Here is a 17,555-nt window from a genome sequence, read left to right on the forward strand (position 1 = left end):
ATATATATATAAAATATAAATAAAAATCACTGTTTCGACAACAATATTAAGCAAAACAACTTTTTTTCTGCATTGACGTTAAGCAGCAAATCATCATATTAGAAAGATTACATTTGAAGGATCATATGACACTGAAAACTGGAGTGATCGCTGCTGAAAATTAAGCTTTAACATGGTAAGAATGAATAAAACTATAAAATATATTAAAGAAGAAAATTATTATTTTAAATTGTAATACTATTTCACAATATTACTAGTTTTATTGTATTCATATATTTGGCGAGCATAAGAGACTCTACATTAGTAGTGTAAATACTAAAATACATTAACAAATTCATGGACATTTCATTGGGTGATGTAAGAAAATAATCCAACAAAGTTAAAAATAATCTTTTATAACGAAAATGGCCAATTCCATCCTCACAGTCACACAAACAGAGCATTTCCCCGTCCCTCTCAATGTGCTCTACATGCAAGTGAGATAAAAGGCTTGTGCGCCAATTTTCAATAGCTGTATCGGCTATCTGGACACATGCATATTACCCAGACGAGCCATTATAATTTATATGCCCTTGGCATTAATTGAGAGATAATGGCATTTCATAGATATCCTTTATTTGACCCCTTTTGTGCCGAATTGCTTTTGTATACTGGGGTTTGTGCTGAGCCTCAGACAAGATTCAGTCCCCCAGAAGCTTCTTTTCCACCTGCCTATCTTTGCCTGAGGGAGACAGTTGTCCCATAATACCCTTCACAGTGTGTGTGTTCTTAACATATGGGTAGGGTTCTTCTGAAGTTGCTCGCACAATCTGTGAAAGGGCAAAGTTAAGGACTCAAGCCAAGAGTCATGCAGAAGACTGTTATGAAATACTGCTGTAAAACCCAGAGCATGAAGGAAGTGGCCACCCACACTGCAAAGCATTACTTATTGTTGTGTTCATTGTTATGGTTATTGATCATTGAGAGCTTAACTGAAAAGTCTGAATGCTTAAATGTGCATCTCGTTCCGTCAATATTACTGCATTTGACTACAGATGATTATTATATCATTGCAGCAACACACACTGACATGCTTGTTTTGTTGAAAACCATATGGCATCATTTCATACACACTGAAATCACTTGGGCCTTCAGTTGTTGAATGAATAATTCAAAAACTAGCAAATAATTTACCTACCCTTGTGCTGTTTCAAACCTGTATTGTTTTCTTTTTTCTGTCAAAAAATAAATAAATAAATAAAAGCAGATGTTTGGCGTGATGTTGTTTTAACTCTGTGGTTTTCCATACAATGAAAGTGAATGGGGGCTGTCAAGCTCTAAAACTGACACAAAAAAGAACCATAACGCTCAATAAAACTAGTATACACTGATAGAATCATATGCTATATATCACAAGCTTCATGAAGCCATATGATGGATTTATGTGTGGAAGACACTAAATTATGTCCCTAATATAGAAAAGAATCCCCCCCCCCCTTTAAAATAATCACATTTTGTTGAAATGCAGGACTGAGTAAATACAGCTGGATAAAACTGTGTCCGTTGTTATTTCAGACTGCAGTATCTATATTAGGGCTGTCAATAGATTATATTTATTATCTAATCAATCACACTCTTTTTCTGTGATTAAACACGATTAATCGCACACTTCATGAAATTAAGCTTAGATCATTTATCTTATTTCAAATGTTTATTTTGTCATCATTTGCAATATCCAGCAAAAAGTTAACCAAAAACCTGAAGGGTGATTCTGAGAAATCAGTATTTTCTGCTAGCTTTTTACAAGATAAATTGAGATGTATTTCCAAAAAAGGACACTTAGAAACTTCAAAAGGACACCAAAGAACCAAATTATATAAGGAGCACACATGAGCACATAGGAAAGAATATATATATATATATATATATATATATATATATATATATATATATATATATATATATATATATATATATATATATATATATATATATATATATATATTTCATTTGAGAGAAGTCAAGTTGCAATACTGAACAGGACCACATGGAGATGCTAAAACGTCCTAAACCAAACACCTACTAACTGCATATATCTACAGTACATGGATCTATTCAGAATAACTAAACACAACAATATACATACAATATCAAATCAAATCAAAACATTATCGTGAATGTGTGTGAAAACAGTGTGAATGCATGCAAATGTCTTTGCCTGTGCATAAATACAATGTGCTATCAGTATTTATTTATTTTTTTATAAATTATTAATTTCATTCAGCAAGGAGACATTCAATTTATCAATAGTGATCGTAAAGACTTTTACATTGTCCCCCAAAAATTATAATAATATTGATACTTTCTGACAAATGTGAATCTTTTGCACTTTATGTTCATCAAAGAATCTATCATTTTTTGTATTATAAATACATTAAAATAGAAAAAAGTTATCTTAAATTGCAGTAATATTTCAAAATATTTATTTTACTGTATTTATTTTAAATTACAATATTTCACAATATTAAAGGATTTACTGTATTTTGATCACATAAATACAATGTCAGTGAGCATAAGAGACTTATTTTAAAAAAAAACATTTAAAAGACCCCAAACTTTGTATATGCGAGATATGTAAAGTCTGCATGTACAGTATGATCTTATAACTGAACACATTTGAATAGCTAACACAGAGAAATGTGAAAGACTGCAAATTAGCTTTTAAAATAGACATGAAGGGAGACGAGCAGAACTGTTTGGCAAAACGCTTGACACTTTCACACCTTTATGATTGGAGAGGTTCTCCTTTAAAGTCTTAATCCAACAAAAAGGCTCCAGCAGAAATCCAAAGGCACGCTGCACATTTGAATATCTCCACAGCGCTGTACCTCCCCCATCCAGAGAAGAACAGATAGCGATATCATGTGCTTTACCTTCACTGCTGAGGTTTTCTTGAAGTGAGGGATAGCGTTGTGAAGTCCCAGACAGTTCTCATAGAGTTAAGATTGAGGGGAATTAGCCGATAGATCAAATCCCTCGACCTCGTGGGAGAAATCACAGATCTAACTAATCTGCGGCTCAGGTTTTTTCCTGCAGGAACCAGATTGAGTCTCAATTTATAATGTGCTGTTAAAAAAATGTCAAAAATTAAATAGATCCTGTTAATTACATTACACTTAAATACTTATGTATTGGCTACACTTTTAACTTAAGATCTTGTTCTTTGCATGAATCCTGCTCATCTGGTTCGAGTAAATGTTTCCAGCAGTCATCACACAGAAAACGCATGCACTGCAGATAATATATGGGTTTAATGTGTCAACAGTATCATATGGCCCTATTTTCATTTCAGTCTTCTCCTTTCCTTAATATTTCAACTTGTCTTCTACAGTTTTGTGGAGCACAGCATAAAGAATAAATATTAGCTCTACACTGATCTTAACAATGACAATGCAGTATGTAAGGGTATACGGATATATAAGCCTTTATTCAAAAAATAAGAATAATGCCTACCTTAATACTTGCTAACCCACAATAATTTGTTTAACCATTTCAGACAAGACAAAGAAACCATATGCTCAAAATCAAGTACACAGCATTCATCTTCACTGATGGGTAAGACTGGCAGATAAAAAAACTTCATATTTTTAAATAAGAGGAGAAATATACTTAACAATAAAAGTAATAATAGGGTGTGTTTTTGTGTATGTTTGCATGTATAATAAATACATTTTGTATGGTATGGGAAATATAACATCTAAAAAAAGATATTTATTCATTTATTTACTAACACTTACACTACCATTCAAAAGTTTGGGGTAAGATTTTTTGGTAAATATATTTTAGATTGTAATAATTGTATACAATCTTAGCATTTTTTTGTGTATTTTTGTCTATTTTTAAAGGCGATTCATTGGTGATCCACAAACATATTTTTTTTCCACCCAATTAAAACTACATCTCTTCTCGTAATAACGAGATATGTCATTTAAACGATATCCTTTTCTCTTTAAAATTACATATTTTCTTGTTAAAAAAAAACAACACATATTATTTCATAAAAACTACACATTTTACCCGTCATAGAAGATATTATATATGGTCACATGCTGTCACCACAGTCTTGAGATAAATGTTCAGCACACTGATGAAGTTACTGCAGGAGGGATAATAGAAAAACATGGTTTTAAATGTATTTGTATGTAGAATCTTTGTATCTATACAGTGAAACACAGTTTCAACAGACTCGCATCATGTCCAAATGAAACATTCTATTTAAACATCACAGTCACTGAAACATTGTCAAACTAGTCAAATGATGCAGTCTTTAGGTAACTAGATGGGCATTAAAAAAAATCACATTACTGTTTAGTTAAATTTTACATAACATTGCCAGCAAAATAATCTTAATTATACTGTGAATATTTTATATATATATCAGGCAAATCCTCCTGAGGGCAAGTATAAGGACTCAGAATTCAGATTTTCAGATTTTCATACAGTAGACTGCACAGAGTTGAAAGGAAAGTTGTGCATCTTTCCTCAATCTGTGCATCCCTAGAACACAGCACCGTTACTGCTGACTTAGCTGCGCAGATGCTTCTCAAGAGTGAACGGCATTGGCTCAGGAAAGTGTGTCAGGCATGCATATTTGTTATAGAGAGAGGCGAGCCAAGAGCTTTCCTGAGCAGATGAAAACAAGAAAAGACCCAAGTTGAACCCACAGTCAAAACAAGGCCAGTGTTTACAGGTTTAAGGTGGTAAATGTCACTCAGGAGTCCATTTCGGTGGCTAAAAAAGACTTTTCAAGCAGCAGGTCAGACCTTTTTCCTCACACCCAGCCCCGCTGGGTTCAATCTGCCCATCTCCGTGGTCACAACACTCTAGATCATAGGCCTTGCCAGGGCACAGGTGGGAGGACACCGAACATGAGGCAGAGCTTTTACTAAAAGCTCCAGCCGCTCTAGATTTTATTAGAACGCATATGAACGAAGCGGCCTTCCTCTCTCTCCTCCTCACAACGCTACCGATCACTCTCCATCTGATAACAGGGCCGAGGCCGCTGAGAAAATGCTGCATCATTCATGGTTGGGTGTCTCCTTGCGTCACACCATGTGACCCGCTGACACACTCCCATCTTGTCGGGGGTTGGGTACGAAGAAAGGCAGGAGCATGGTAGGAGAACCTGACCCAAGCCTCGTGCCATAGTGACACTCAGCGGATTATGTCTAAATAAAGCCTCAGCACTGCATGAATCACTCTGTTACTGATCCCACTGCTCAGTGAGAAAGGAAGAGAGGAAGAGAGAGAGAGAGAGAGAGAGAGGGAGTAGGAAAGCAATGTAAAAAAAAAAAAACAGCAAGGGAGCAAGAATGTGAAGTGGAGAAGGCGTTCATCACTGGAGTGCCATGGCTTAGCCTAAGAGGCTTGAATAATCAGTGGTTAAGCTGTCAGCCCTTCTCTTGCACCTACCGTGTGCTACAAACTCCTGGGCACTTTTAATCAAACAAAAACGCTGAGATCAAGCCTCGCTGCCAAGACAGGGCTATAAGACAGGCTTCAAAGTCTCTTTAAGATTTATCCTGACATATAATATTCCTTGCAATGCACAGACACCATATTGCAGACATCTTCTAAAGTCTCTGACGTAAAGTCCAAGTCTAATTTCAAGTCTTTGAGGGGAATTGCAAGTCGAGTCTCAAATATCTTTTTAGAACAGGTTTCTACTACAGGTTTGTTTTGTAAGCCTTTCTGAAGGGCAAACAATTTTGCATATTCACGTCTCTATTCACATATGCAATACAAGTTTGTTTAATAAACCTAAGTTGAAAAACATTTAATTTTTATTATGTTGTTCAATTTAAAGTCTAAACCAAGCCTCAAGACAACCGTTTTCAAGTACAGTATGTGTTTTTCAGGTCTCTGAAGAAGAGCCAAGCAGAGGATTCTCTAAACTACAGGTTCGTATTATAAACCTTGTTAAAGAACAATCAATTGAATACATTTTAGGGATCAAAAAGGATGGACTGCTGTAACATTAAAGGGGTCATACGATACGATTTCAGTTTTTTTCTTTCTCTTTTAAGTGTTACAAGCTCTTGGTGCATGAAGAAGATATATGAAGTTGCAAAGACTAAAGTCTCAAATCCAAAGAGATATTCTTTATCAAAGTTAAGACTCTGCCATGCCCCGCTAAAACCCCTCGTTCTAACAAGCCCTCCACATGTCTACATCACTATGTGGAAATATTTGCGGAATGCCGCTCAGATGTTGCCATTTTGGAATCTTTAAGATTAGTTATAACAGAACAGCAACACATTTTATGGACAACTGTCATGTGAACCTAGGAGAAGATTTTATTCAGATTTTGCTATGACAATTTGGCGCTTCTGATACTGTAAGTATGTTTTGTTATTAGTTTAAGTATTTGCAATTGAATGTTTAAATGCAAAGTTTGCACATTTCGTGTGTGTGTGCATGTGTGCACCTGTGTGTGTGTGTGTGTGTGTGTGTGAAAGAGAGAGAGAGAGATGGTCACACAGTGGAATCAGCTGTCTTAACCGTCTGTGGCTTGTGAACTGCAAACACATACGAGCTTCATCACTGTGTCTGTCACACAACTCTGTTCCCCTTTCGGGCTTGAACTGATGGTAAAACTAAGGACATTATTAACTGTCTTTACATTTATTTAGAAAGATGAAGCTTGCGTTTTATGGAAAGGGGCATTACATTTCCGATGAGTGCTTGCGGTGTTTGGTCACAATGCACTGGGTCAGTTGGCCAATCAGAGCAGACTGCACTTGTCGAAAGGAGGGATTTCATTTGTTCTTATAATTACTTAAAAACAAGTTCTAATAATAAAATAAAAAATAATCCAATGTTATACGGTTTTATTAAATTAAATGTAATTAAGCATAATAAAATGTGTAATATTTAATAAAATAATGTTCCTTTGTTCATAATTATTTTAACAACAAAAATAATAAAATGATAACATTACTATTTAATAACAATAATACATTATAGCAAATATAAAAATATATTGCTTACATTTCTAGAGATTTGTATTTTGTAATTTCAATTTAAACCTCAAGTCAGATGTCTATGTTTAATATTAAGACTCAGAGACCCATGGATTTGTGAATTTAGGAAAGCAATATTTCCTTAGATAATTCCAGAACATATACACTACATCACTTGAAACAAATATATTGTTTATATATAATATATTTTAAATATAAAGATTCTTGAAAATATTCACAAAAAAAAAGGTGGTGTTGTAGGTCAGCAAAAAAAAAAAAAAAAAAAAAAAAACCTTGTTGTTGAGTCCAGGATTTTGTATTTGAAATCAAATTCAAGTTGATTGTCTGCATCTAAATGCAATCTCAAGCCAATTAAACATATGCATGGGGTGTTCTTTAGAACTTCCAAATAAAGATAAGCCAGCTTGTACACTTCCGGTGAAGTGTGATTGTGATTGTGATTTTAAATTGTGTTGTTATTTATCAACATATCATTTTATATGCAGAGCCTGGTAATCCCAGGATAGCAAATAGACATGAATTTTGTTCATTTAAATGCTGAAAACTAAACACTATCGTAACTTTTTAAGCTAATGTTAGCTAGCAAGGGATGCTTTCTCATAAACGTCATCATAATGGTATTCTTACCTTCATAGTCATTAATACATTTTTAAAACACTTATATTATTTTACAGCTCTGTAGTAAAAATCAATTTAAAGTTTAACTTTTCATTCATTAAATGACATGGAAAATTTTTCCAAAAAATGTCTCCTGTTGGAAAACAAAGACTTTTAAAATGAAATTGAGATTAAATTCCAATTATAAGGAGGAGATGATAACAGATCATTTGCTCAGCAGCCTTGCTTTTGGATTTATTATGAACTGCCTATTATAACAATTTTAGTACTTTTACTGTACTAAAGTATAAAGTATAACAAGTGCAGGAAGTCACATAGTTTTATGCCATTTAAAAATAATAATAAGCCCAGACACCAACATAAGAAGGTAAATTATTTAACTACTTAAATAGTTAACTATAAATTAAATAAGTTAATTATTTACGATTGATTTAAAATTTTAATAATAATGCATTAAATATTTATCTTTTTTTATATAATTTAAAAACTACATTAAGTTTTATCTTTAAGTGTAGAAGCTGCTAAATATATTCAGCCAACATATGTGTTGCTGCTGTTGTTTTGCTACTCTGATTTTAGGTTGAATCACTTTATGCACAGCTCTGTTGACATCGGCTCGTCAGATGTTTTGTTGCATCCGTTGCTTTATCACTCTCAATCATTGCAATGACTCGCGACACAGTTTATCGAATTCACTCACTTAATTTTTTACACTCACATTTGACATTCCTGAAACTGAATGCTTGGATGTACAGTCCTCTTAGACAAACAAAACATTTCTTCAAATTGTGATTGGATTATGTAGAGAAACCGATAAAAGTGTGCTCCCCTTATAGCACAGTTGGTTTTGACAGTTGACCGGAAATGCCCGAGCTGGCTCATCTAAAACCAGGAAGTAACCGTGCATACAGTATAGTCAATTAATTTGCAACTCAAGCACAGTTTCAGACTAGAATTTCTATCTCTGCTATACAGAAGCACAGAGAGCAGCACACGGTCAGCTAACTATGTGCATTCGGTGTATAGCTTGGACTCCATGACTGATTAAGTTGGATCACTGACAGATTAACAACAGGATGACCTGACTTAATCAAACAGCCTGCCGTATCAGAAGCTTACATGACCCACGGATCTACGAATCCAACAAGCCTGCAATGTTTCCCTAACCTTTTCCAGAACATCTCCACTACATCACTGGAATCATTCAAAAATAGCCGCACCAGCCAGTCGAGCATTAAGAACGGCAGCAGCGTAGGGTCCAGGGCCGGTTCAACACACTCCTTCCCCATCCCCCCTCAGCTTCCTGTGTCCTGATTGATCTCACGGCCCACCGGCGGGTTAAATTACACTGCAGAGTGGCTTTGCAAAGAGAGACAAAGAGCCCAGGATTTCACAGGCCATAATTCTTTCCAATCCTCAACTTTGAAAAGGTGTAGCATTCAATTTCAGCCCTTAGCAACACTTTACTTTCGCTTATGAGTTATGATGTTTTGTACTTACTATACGCCCATGTGGAAGAGACCTGCAGACTAAAGAGAGGATGAGGAGAGGGTAAAAAAAAAAAACTCTGTCAGCACCAAGCATCAGTTATAGTGAAATTTAATGCAGTAAATAACAGCGGCTCATGTTCTGAATGAAGCTAAAGACGAGCTTGCTTCTATCCCTATTCTAGTTGCAGAAAGCATTGAAATGATTTACATTTACATTAATGTTTGGATCTCAGTCCAAAGTGACATCCAGGCTCCCATGGCTCCCTGGCACATAGGGGATGGAGAGGAAGCCCAGGGAATGGCAGAGGCCTTTTGATACTGCAACTCTGCCGAACCAGCAACTCGGAAGCCAGGACAGCATGAGATCCGGAGGAAAAAAACAGTCAAAGCACAAAAAGACCAGCTGCTTCGAGATCATGGGCGTCAGCGGAAAAAAAAAAAATGTCTAGTTAGTGAGAATATAATTGAACTTGTCTGGCAAGTAATAGCTTTTCCTAAAACTTCATGCATCTGGTGCACCATGATGAAAATATACAGTGAGGTAAATATGCAACTGAAACTAATCTCAAGTGGTTTCAGAGATATAAATCCCCATCGATGACACTTCCAATTTACTCTAGCTTAAGAATCTGCCTATATTTGTAATCATTCTATTTGATAAGCACAGCTTTCCAATATAAGTCCACAAGCAAATAGGTTTAAAAAAAAAAAAAAAAAAACACCATGCTAAAATGCAAATCCGGAATGCAAGACAGGAACATTTCAAAACACTCAAACTGTTGTGAAACAACTTCGACATCCAAGAACCTACTAGATCTAAAAGTCAAAAGTTCTTTAGAAGTCAAGCATTAAGGCACGTATTACTTCTCAAGGGGTGCCGCTATTTGTGCAATGGTTTAGAAACAATATAAAATCAGCAATATGAAACCACTGAGTTGTTTTAGAGTAAACACGAGGGGCAGCTAAAAGTCACTGTGCAGCGTCATTGAACGTCCTTTTAAAATGCAGAAAGTTATGATAGTTTAATAATAAAAAAGGGGGAGGTTGAATGAATGTCGCGATTAGCATGAGATCTGCTGTTTGCATCTGAAGACTTTTGATGAAATCCACTTTCAAATGATTGGCGGGACACAAGATGCTATATAACTAAACAGATCAATGCCACGTTCAATGAAGTAAGGAAACATTTTTCATTCCTGCAATTCTGTCTGTGTTAGTTGAAGATCCGTTTATTGTTTGAACAATCAATCCTTCTTTATTCCACAGTTGGAAATAGGCCAGCAAGGCAGCAAAGGAATCATGGTGTTAATTAAGACACCTGTTCTTCTCTGAATTCACTTACCTATCCATCACTTTAAATAACACCAGAAAATTCTGCTCTACATTTCAAAATTGCTTATTAAAGAGAATATACAGTATACAGGTATAATGTGCTTGCAAAAAGAGCAAGCATTGAGAATGTAATGCTGATAATTAGATCGATTGGAAATGTCTTTACTATTGGCCATCTGCTGGAAACAAGTTCAAGATCTTTCAAACCATGGGCCGATATTGATGTTTGCACCACTTCAGTCTCACACAGCACCCATTCACATCAAAGCACTGAACTGAACAGCAGTTTTTTGTCTGCTGCACTCTGTAGATTCAAATCTAAAATATACTCTATGCAAGTATATTAACACCAATGATTCTAGCTACTCGATTTCACACATCAATGAATCCTGGAATGCAAGTCCAAACTTTTATGGTAAGTTTTCTCTTTCAGGTCAACAACTGAGCAATAATTTCTTATAAGAGAATCTTATAGACATTGAAAACTAAAAATTCTGTCATTTATTTGAGTTTCTTCTGTGAAGCACAAAAGAAGACACTTTGAAAAATATTGCTAAGCAAACAGTTTTGTTTACCATCGACTTCCATTGTATGGGGGAAAAAAAACACTTAGATATGGTTTGAATATATAGAATACAGGTTTGAAATAATGTGAAGTTGAGTAAATGATGATGGAATATTAATGTTGGCGGGAATTATGCTTTTAATTGTTATTTTTAGCTAAGGTTAATTACTACTATTGAATTTTTAAGTTTGGTGTGTGAAAAAAATTGGTGGACAATCGATTCAGTATCTGTAGTTGATGGTAAATGTGTTAAAATGTATCAAATTATTTTAGATTTACAATAAAACTAGCTACGCTGCATGTACAAAATACCATTGTTTTGCACAATTATTAATATTTAACAATTCCATTTACAGCACCTTAATATATTCACTGAAGTAAAAACATATGATATGCATTCTTCATTTTGTAGAAGTAGAGCAACTTGCTATATATTTTTTTAAATATTTTGTTATACAATATAATTTGTTCTGACTAATGTGATTTGAGCGAACACTGAATGCTCATAATTGGTTCCTCAAACTTTTGATTGGCTCAACAAATTAGCTGCCAAAAACTGTAGATGAGCCACGTTAAAAGTGCAAAGTTTACACTTTTCAAGAAAAATGTGAAAAAAAGGGGCTACTGGTGAAAAAAAAAAAAAAAAACTTTGAGCATTTTTAACAGTGTTATGTATTTTTATAAGCTTCAAAGCATTTAGAACAGCACCACAAACTTACAACAATTAGGCTTAAGTATGTGGCCCTGGCCTGTTGTAAATACTTTCAAAAATAGAAACAATTATGCAAAAATACAAGAACTTGCATTGTGCGTGAATTATGTTTCTGGTCATATTAAATGTTTGAATTAACCATGAATACCTTGTTTAGTTCAGTAGTAACATCATGACATTGGTAATCCTAGAAGCACAAAATCATCTGTAAATTTCCTCAAAACACCGCAGCATTAAACAATTTTAAAACACAGAAAATAAACTGCTGCAGGGGTCAAGGACAACACAGAGGAATCGTGTCAAGCTAAAGTACACACTCGGTTCGTGGCGCGGAGCATCGGTTTTCCAGCGTATCCATAGCCGGTGGGCATTACATCACTTCAGATAAATTCTTAGATAGAGGAAGTGGTAAGCACTCTGTGTGAACTGAGTTTGGGCTCGAAAACAGTGACCTCACAGATTCTAATCCCTCATCTCTCTCTGCACGCTTTCCTCTGAGAGGAACTGCCAGAGGGGAAAACTTGAAAGCTAAAGAGAGTGAGGGAGGGTGTGTGAAAAAGAGTGTGTGTGAGAAACAAAATGACATTCAAAGAGGAAAAGAGTGTAGAGAAGCGGGGGAAAAGCACAACAAAGTCACATTTAGGTGCTGGCTTACCTGCACACAATTCACAAGACAGGACGGTGAAGTGAGGATAGTCAAAGGGGTTGTGGGAGGAGGGTCCGGGCGGGTTGATCCAGCCGCTGACGGGTGGTCCGGGAGGGAGGAAGGAAGGATGGAGTGGCAGGGAGCAGGGAGACGGGGAGGCCAAAGGGGGGATGTGAAGCACTAGTCCTCTTTCTTTCCCTCTTTATCCCTCTGGCACAGAGGCATAGAGGCAGACACCAGTACCTGCAGCCACTCAGATAATAGGAGAGAAAAGAGTGCTTACATCCACACACTCTCCAGCACAGGGAGGAAAGAGAGAATGCCCCTCCCACTCCTTTCCAGGACCCAATCGCACACAGACTTCACTGGCAACGAATGGGAGCGCAGGCAGCCGGTGCCATGCCCTAGCCAATAAGTGCAATTGCTCATATCCAGTTGGAATAATTAGTCAGAGAGCAGAGCGGAGCGGCTTCCCTTCTGAAGGACAGACAAACGGGCACACTTACCCAATAAGTGTGATTTAAGACTGCAACCGACATTAGAGTAATAAGATTGTGCCGCACTTAACCTAGCAGAATAAAGCTGCATGCTCCATGCAGGACGGACAGAGGTGCAGGCTACATGGGAAGGGATTCGGAAAGGTGCAATGATGCTAAGCAGGCAGAAATGATGCGTATAGAGGAGGAGAAGGAATAACTTTTAACACTGTGATCAGTGTGCATGATTATCACACTGTGACACATATTGTTATACTTGGAGTAAGACTGGAGTAATGATGCTGAAAATTTAGCCTTGATCACAGCAATAAATTACATTTTAAATATATTCAAATAGAAAGCAGTAATTTTAAATAGTAAAAATAATTTACAATATTACTGCTTTAGCTGTATTTTGGATCAAATAAATGCAGACTTGTTGAGCAGAAGATAAATTCTTTACAAAAACCTAAAAAATCTTACTGTTCAAACACTTTTGACTGGTAGTGTATGTAATGTTGAAATATATAATGAACATCACATACCTGGCATTTCCAGTGTATGATGTGTATGTGCTCTGAAGAAAAAAAACACATTTGAAGAGACTTATGGGAGTGTGTGCATCACTTGGTCTTAGCTGTGGTCCAGGTTCCTGTGTGAGCAGCAATCTAAGAAAGAGCCTGTGGAACATGTCAACATCAGTCTCTGTTTTCCATGATAAAGTACATTATTAACATTATTGAAAAATAAAAAACACAATTACCACATAGTACACATATTTTACAATACAGTAATTAAATCAAATTAAAGTAACATCTGTAAAATAGTGAATACACACTTACTCTATAAGATTCTTAATGAGGGTTGAAAACTGGACGAGACCTGTGTCCCCTCCCTGTGTGACATTAGTATGTATTCACAGTCCTAAAAGAATGTTATAAACAATCGCTAGCATTTATGTTTCACAGTACCTTAATATATGCATAGGCCTACTTAATGAGAAAACATGCCAATAACAAAGAAACTATATTGAACACTATCAACCACAAATAATATTACCATATAGGCATAATAAAAGTACAATTACTATACCCTGGCCATATTCTGTCCACTTACTCAGTATGATTTTCCATTGAACTCAAAACTGAACCACAGTTTTCTTTTTTCTTCTGTTTTCCAGATCAATACTCTGGCTCAGGTCTTGGCTTGAGAAATGATCAATGGTGAACTGTTAAAATGACGAATGAAAAGCACATCGGCCAGCACTATTCCCTTCACAGCAGGAAGGACCAGTGTGGGGACAGAGATATAATAATGTCATTTTAACAACCACAAGCAAGGCACCTCTATCTTTCAGGATGACAAGGTGTTGTTCAAAGTGGTGAAACTTCTCTTAGCACCCGTTTCTGCTGACGTCCCAGTAATCATGCATTATGTCAGGGTCAGAGATCCCAAACCCCCTCAGCCCCTCAGAAGAGTATGCACTTCTGCTCAGTGACTCTTGTGCAGTGGTGAAATCGATGCACCTATTGATAACATGCATCATAACATGGGCTGATATTCATAACATGAGCAAGCACAAACCTATGATGATTCGACAGGTGTTCACACATTCATCAGAGGATCAGTATTTACAAGTAAAGCAGCTTAAGCATGGAGTTGACAGCGACAATGAAATGTGCTATAGACTGTGGCACACAGGGCTTCCTCCAAGAGGACTGGGTGGGAGAGGAGGTCCCATAAAAAATGCATGAGCAACAGGAGGAGATGTCACATCGGATATGTTTCCAGCTACAGAGATACTGGTGTGTGGAGAGCTGTGAGAGTGAAAGATACAAGTTAACTCAGGTCTAAGAAGACAGAAGTGAGGGGAAAAAAGCACTTAACTTCCACCACTAAACCTGCCAAGACCATTGCCCCCCTGTGCCGGCAGTACCAGAGATTTAGACAAAAATCCATTGATGTACAAGAGATTTAATAGCTTATGTATGGCTTGATGCGTAAATATCCGCAATCACAATATATAAAAATAGTATTAATTCAGCCTGAATATAGAGTCTGTCATCGCACATACTGCCCCAGTGATTTACATTTAGTCTGAGACACAGATCTGTGTCATTATAAACGCATTTACAACAATGGGGTTTTGAAAGCATGGCATACCACTGCCTTAGTCTACAAATTCAGAAATATATCTCATCAAATATTCATTAATTCTGGAGTACAGTCATGCTTTAAATGTCATGCTTAGCAGGGGAGATGGGAACCGCTTAGGCAAGAGGATTTATAACATGGCACTTATAAGTGGATATCATTAAACTGGGGTTTGATGTCTTTAAACAGTGACTGACAATAAAAACAAACATGGGGACATCAAACAGAACTAAATAGCGGTTTTGTTGTTTAAAATAAAGCGAAATAATTGGTTATTGGCCTGTTTCTAAGAATGGCATCATATGAATGGTTTAAATCTAACACAGGCTCTTTGGAAAAACGTGCCTTTGGCGACATTTCTGCAAACTGATGTTAAATTGATTGTTCTTTTGCGACACTTTCAAAGAAAAATATCCAGTGGTTGCGTTAAAAGCACGTTCGGTTTTACCCAAACAGAGGAACATGAATTTGGATATATTTCATTGTCTATTTTTGTACATATCGTGGCAGTTCAGAAATGAAATGTCTGGTGAGTGGCTCTAAAAGATTAATGCTCTAACACTTTTAAAAATAACGTACCACCTACCCAAAACCAAAACGGGTAGTTCCGCTTCAGGAACTTGAGCTTCACCGAAAATGCTATGGGGTACGTGTTTAGCGTGAGCAACTCTGAATATTATGTGTAATCTGTCTCATGGAAGATCGTGACATCAAGGGCGGGGTGACGTAAGTGACCAGGAAGCTATAAAAGCACATGCCGCGCAGCTGGCATCAGTTCGTGTCTTTCAGCAAGCGCTCTGTGTGTGCATGTAATTATGTCTTGTCAGTCTTATTTATTGTTGTTGGTCACTATTAGCTCCTCAAAGAGTAAGCAATAGTCAAAGAGCAAAGCTAAGGGGAGACATCTGAAAGGCGAATCCAGATCGCGTTTCAGGTTGTGTGTTCCTCCCTGCCCTCGCTACATCACGAGTGGGGATACACACAGTCTGTGCGCTGTCTGCCTGGGATTGAAGCACGCTGTTTTGGCTCTTGAGGGACTGCATGCACTGGTACGAGCCAGTGTGGACAATTCGATCCTGGACGGCTCTCATCGAGAGGGAGTCTTTGCTAGCGTTCCTCGTGGTGTTGGTCCTGCTTTCGCAGAGGCGGAGTGGCGCATTCTGAGGATTTAAATTTACTGTTTACCTGACAATGAGAAGTCTGATATATCACTTCCGATATTAATTATATCACAAGCCAGACTGTGTTTACTCGTCTGATTGTTTGATTGCATTAAATTCATTAAATTAATATAATGACATTTATCTCACTTTGAGAAGTTATATATACTGGAAGGGCTGCTGGGTGGGAGTAGCCCTCTCAGTGTATCGCCTCCTCGTATAGGGAGGTGCAGAATCAGAGCGTTGCCCCCCACTTCCCTGCCTAAGGGTTTCCCAGCCTAAGGCGGATCTGAGGGACGTAGTTCCGGCTGGGAGGTCCTTGGCTAAGAAGTCCTAACATGTGTCGGTCATGACTGCAGAGGGCGGCCCTACTGGGGTAGAGTGGTGTTTACACGCATTACACTGTGCCCATCTCTCCTCAGTGCCCTCAGGAAATTGATCTGCCAACCCTGCCAGAGCACCAGGGCGCAGCGGTTTCCAGTGAGCGCTGCTCTGTTTCTTCTGCCCGTGAGCGTAGCGGTGCTGAGAGGCTCGCTACCCCTTTGGGGGTCTCTAAAACAGCTAGCTCGGCTGCCGGGAAGGGTGTTCTACTTCAGGCACTGATTTAGCTGCATTGGAGTATTAGCAGCATTTGAATGACTGCCAAATGTATCTCAATGGGTCCTGCATATGGCAATAAGGCTATCGCATTCAGTTGGGCTCTTACCACTGAAATTCAACTGGGTTATTCCGACATTGGTCAGACCCGAGCAGGCTCTGGTTACAGAACAAGAAGTGAATACCCTATTAGAGAGGAGGCCATTGAGGTGGTCCCTCCTCAAGACAGGGATCCGGGTCTTAACAGCCGGTATTTCACAAGTACAAAAGAACGAGGGGGGGTTATCCGATCATAGATCTACTTTAGTTAAATCACATGTTGTATCACAAATCAGGTCTGAGGACTGGTTTGTCATGACAGATCTCATAGATGCATACTTCCATGTCTCCATTCTTCCAGAACACAGGAAGTTTCTGAGGTTCGCTTTCGGGGGCAAAGCATACCGATATTAAGTTCTTACATTCGGCCTTGCACTCTCACCCCGTATACGAAACTATATCAACGATTGGTTGATTCTAGCTCAATCAGAGCACATGGTGGTACGACATTGAGATCTGACATGGCATATCACCTGTCTAGAGATGCTAGCCATATATCAAGCACTAAAATACTTCCTCCCAGACCTGAGGGGTCACCATGTGTTGGTACGCACTGACAACACATCGGTGGTCTCCTATATCAACCACCAGGAAGGTCTGCGTTCACGCCACTTGTTGCTGGTGCAACAGATCCTTGTGTGGTCCCAGGACAAACTCCTCTCACTCAGAGCAGTGTATATTCCT

The 17,555-nt window shown here is 37.6% G+C and overlaps 1 protein-coding gene across 11 annotated transcripts in view; it reads right to left on the reverse strand.

The window, feature by feature from the left end:
- The window catches only part of LOC128020144 (poly(rC)-binding protein 3), a 59,230-nt gene extending 46,571 nt beyond the window's left edge, over positions 1-12,659 (reverse strand). For all 11 annotated transcript variants that reach the window (XR_008185295.1, XM_052606822.1, XM_052606820.1 and 8 more), the window contains exon 1: positions 12,395-12,659. The gene's annotated coding sequence lies outside the window, so the exon portion shown is untranslated. The remainder of the gene's footprint in view (positions 1-12,394) is intronic.
- Between the last annotated feature and the right edge of the window lie 4,896 nt (positions 12,660-17,555).

The sequence above is a fragment of the Carassius gibelio genome, chromosome A9 (genome assembly GCF_023724105.1).
Source record: "Carassius gibelio isolate Cgi1373 ecotype wild population from Czech Republic chromosome A9, carGib1.2-hapl.c, whole genome shotgun sequence".
Classification (NCBI taxonomy): Eukaryota; Metazoa; Chordata; class Actinopteri; order Cypriniformes; family Cyprinidae; genus Carassius; species Carassius gibelio.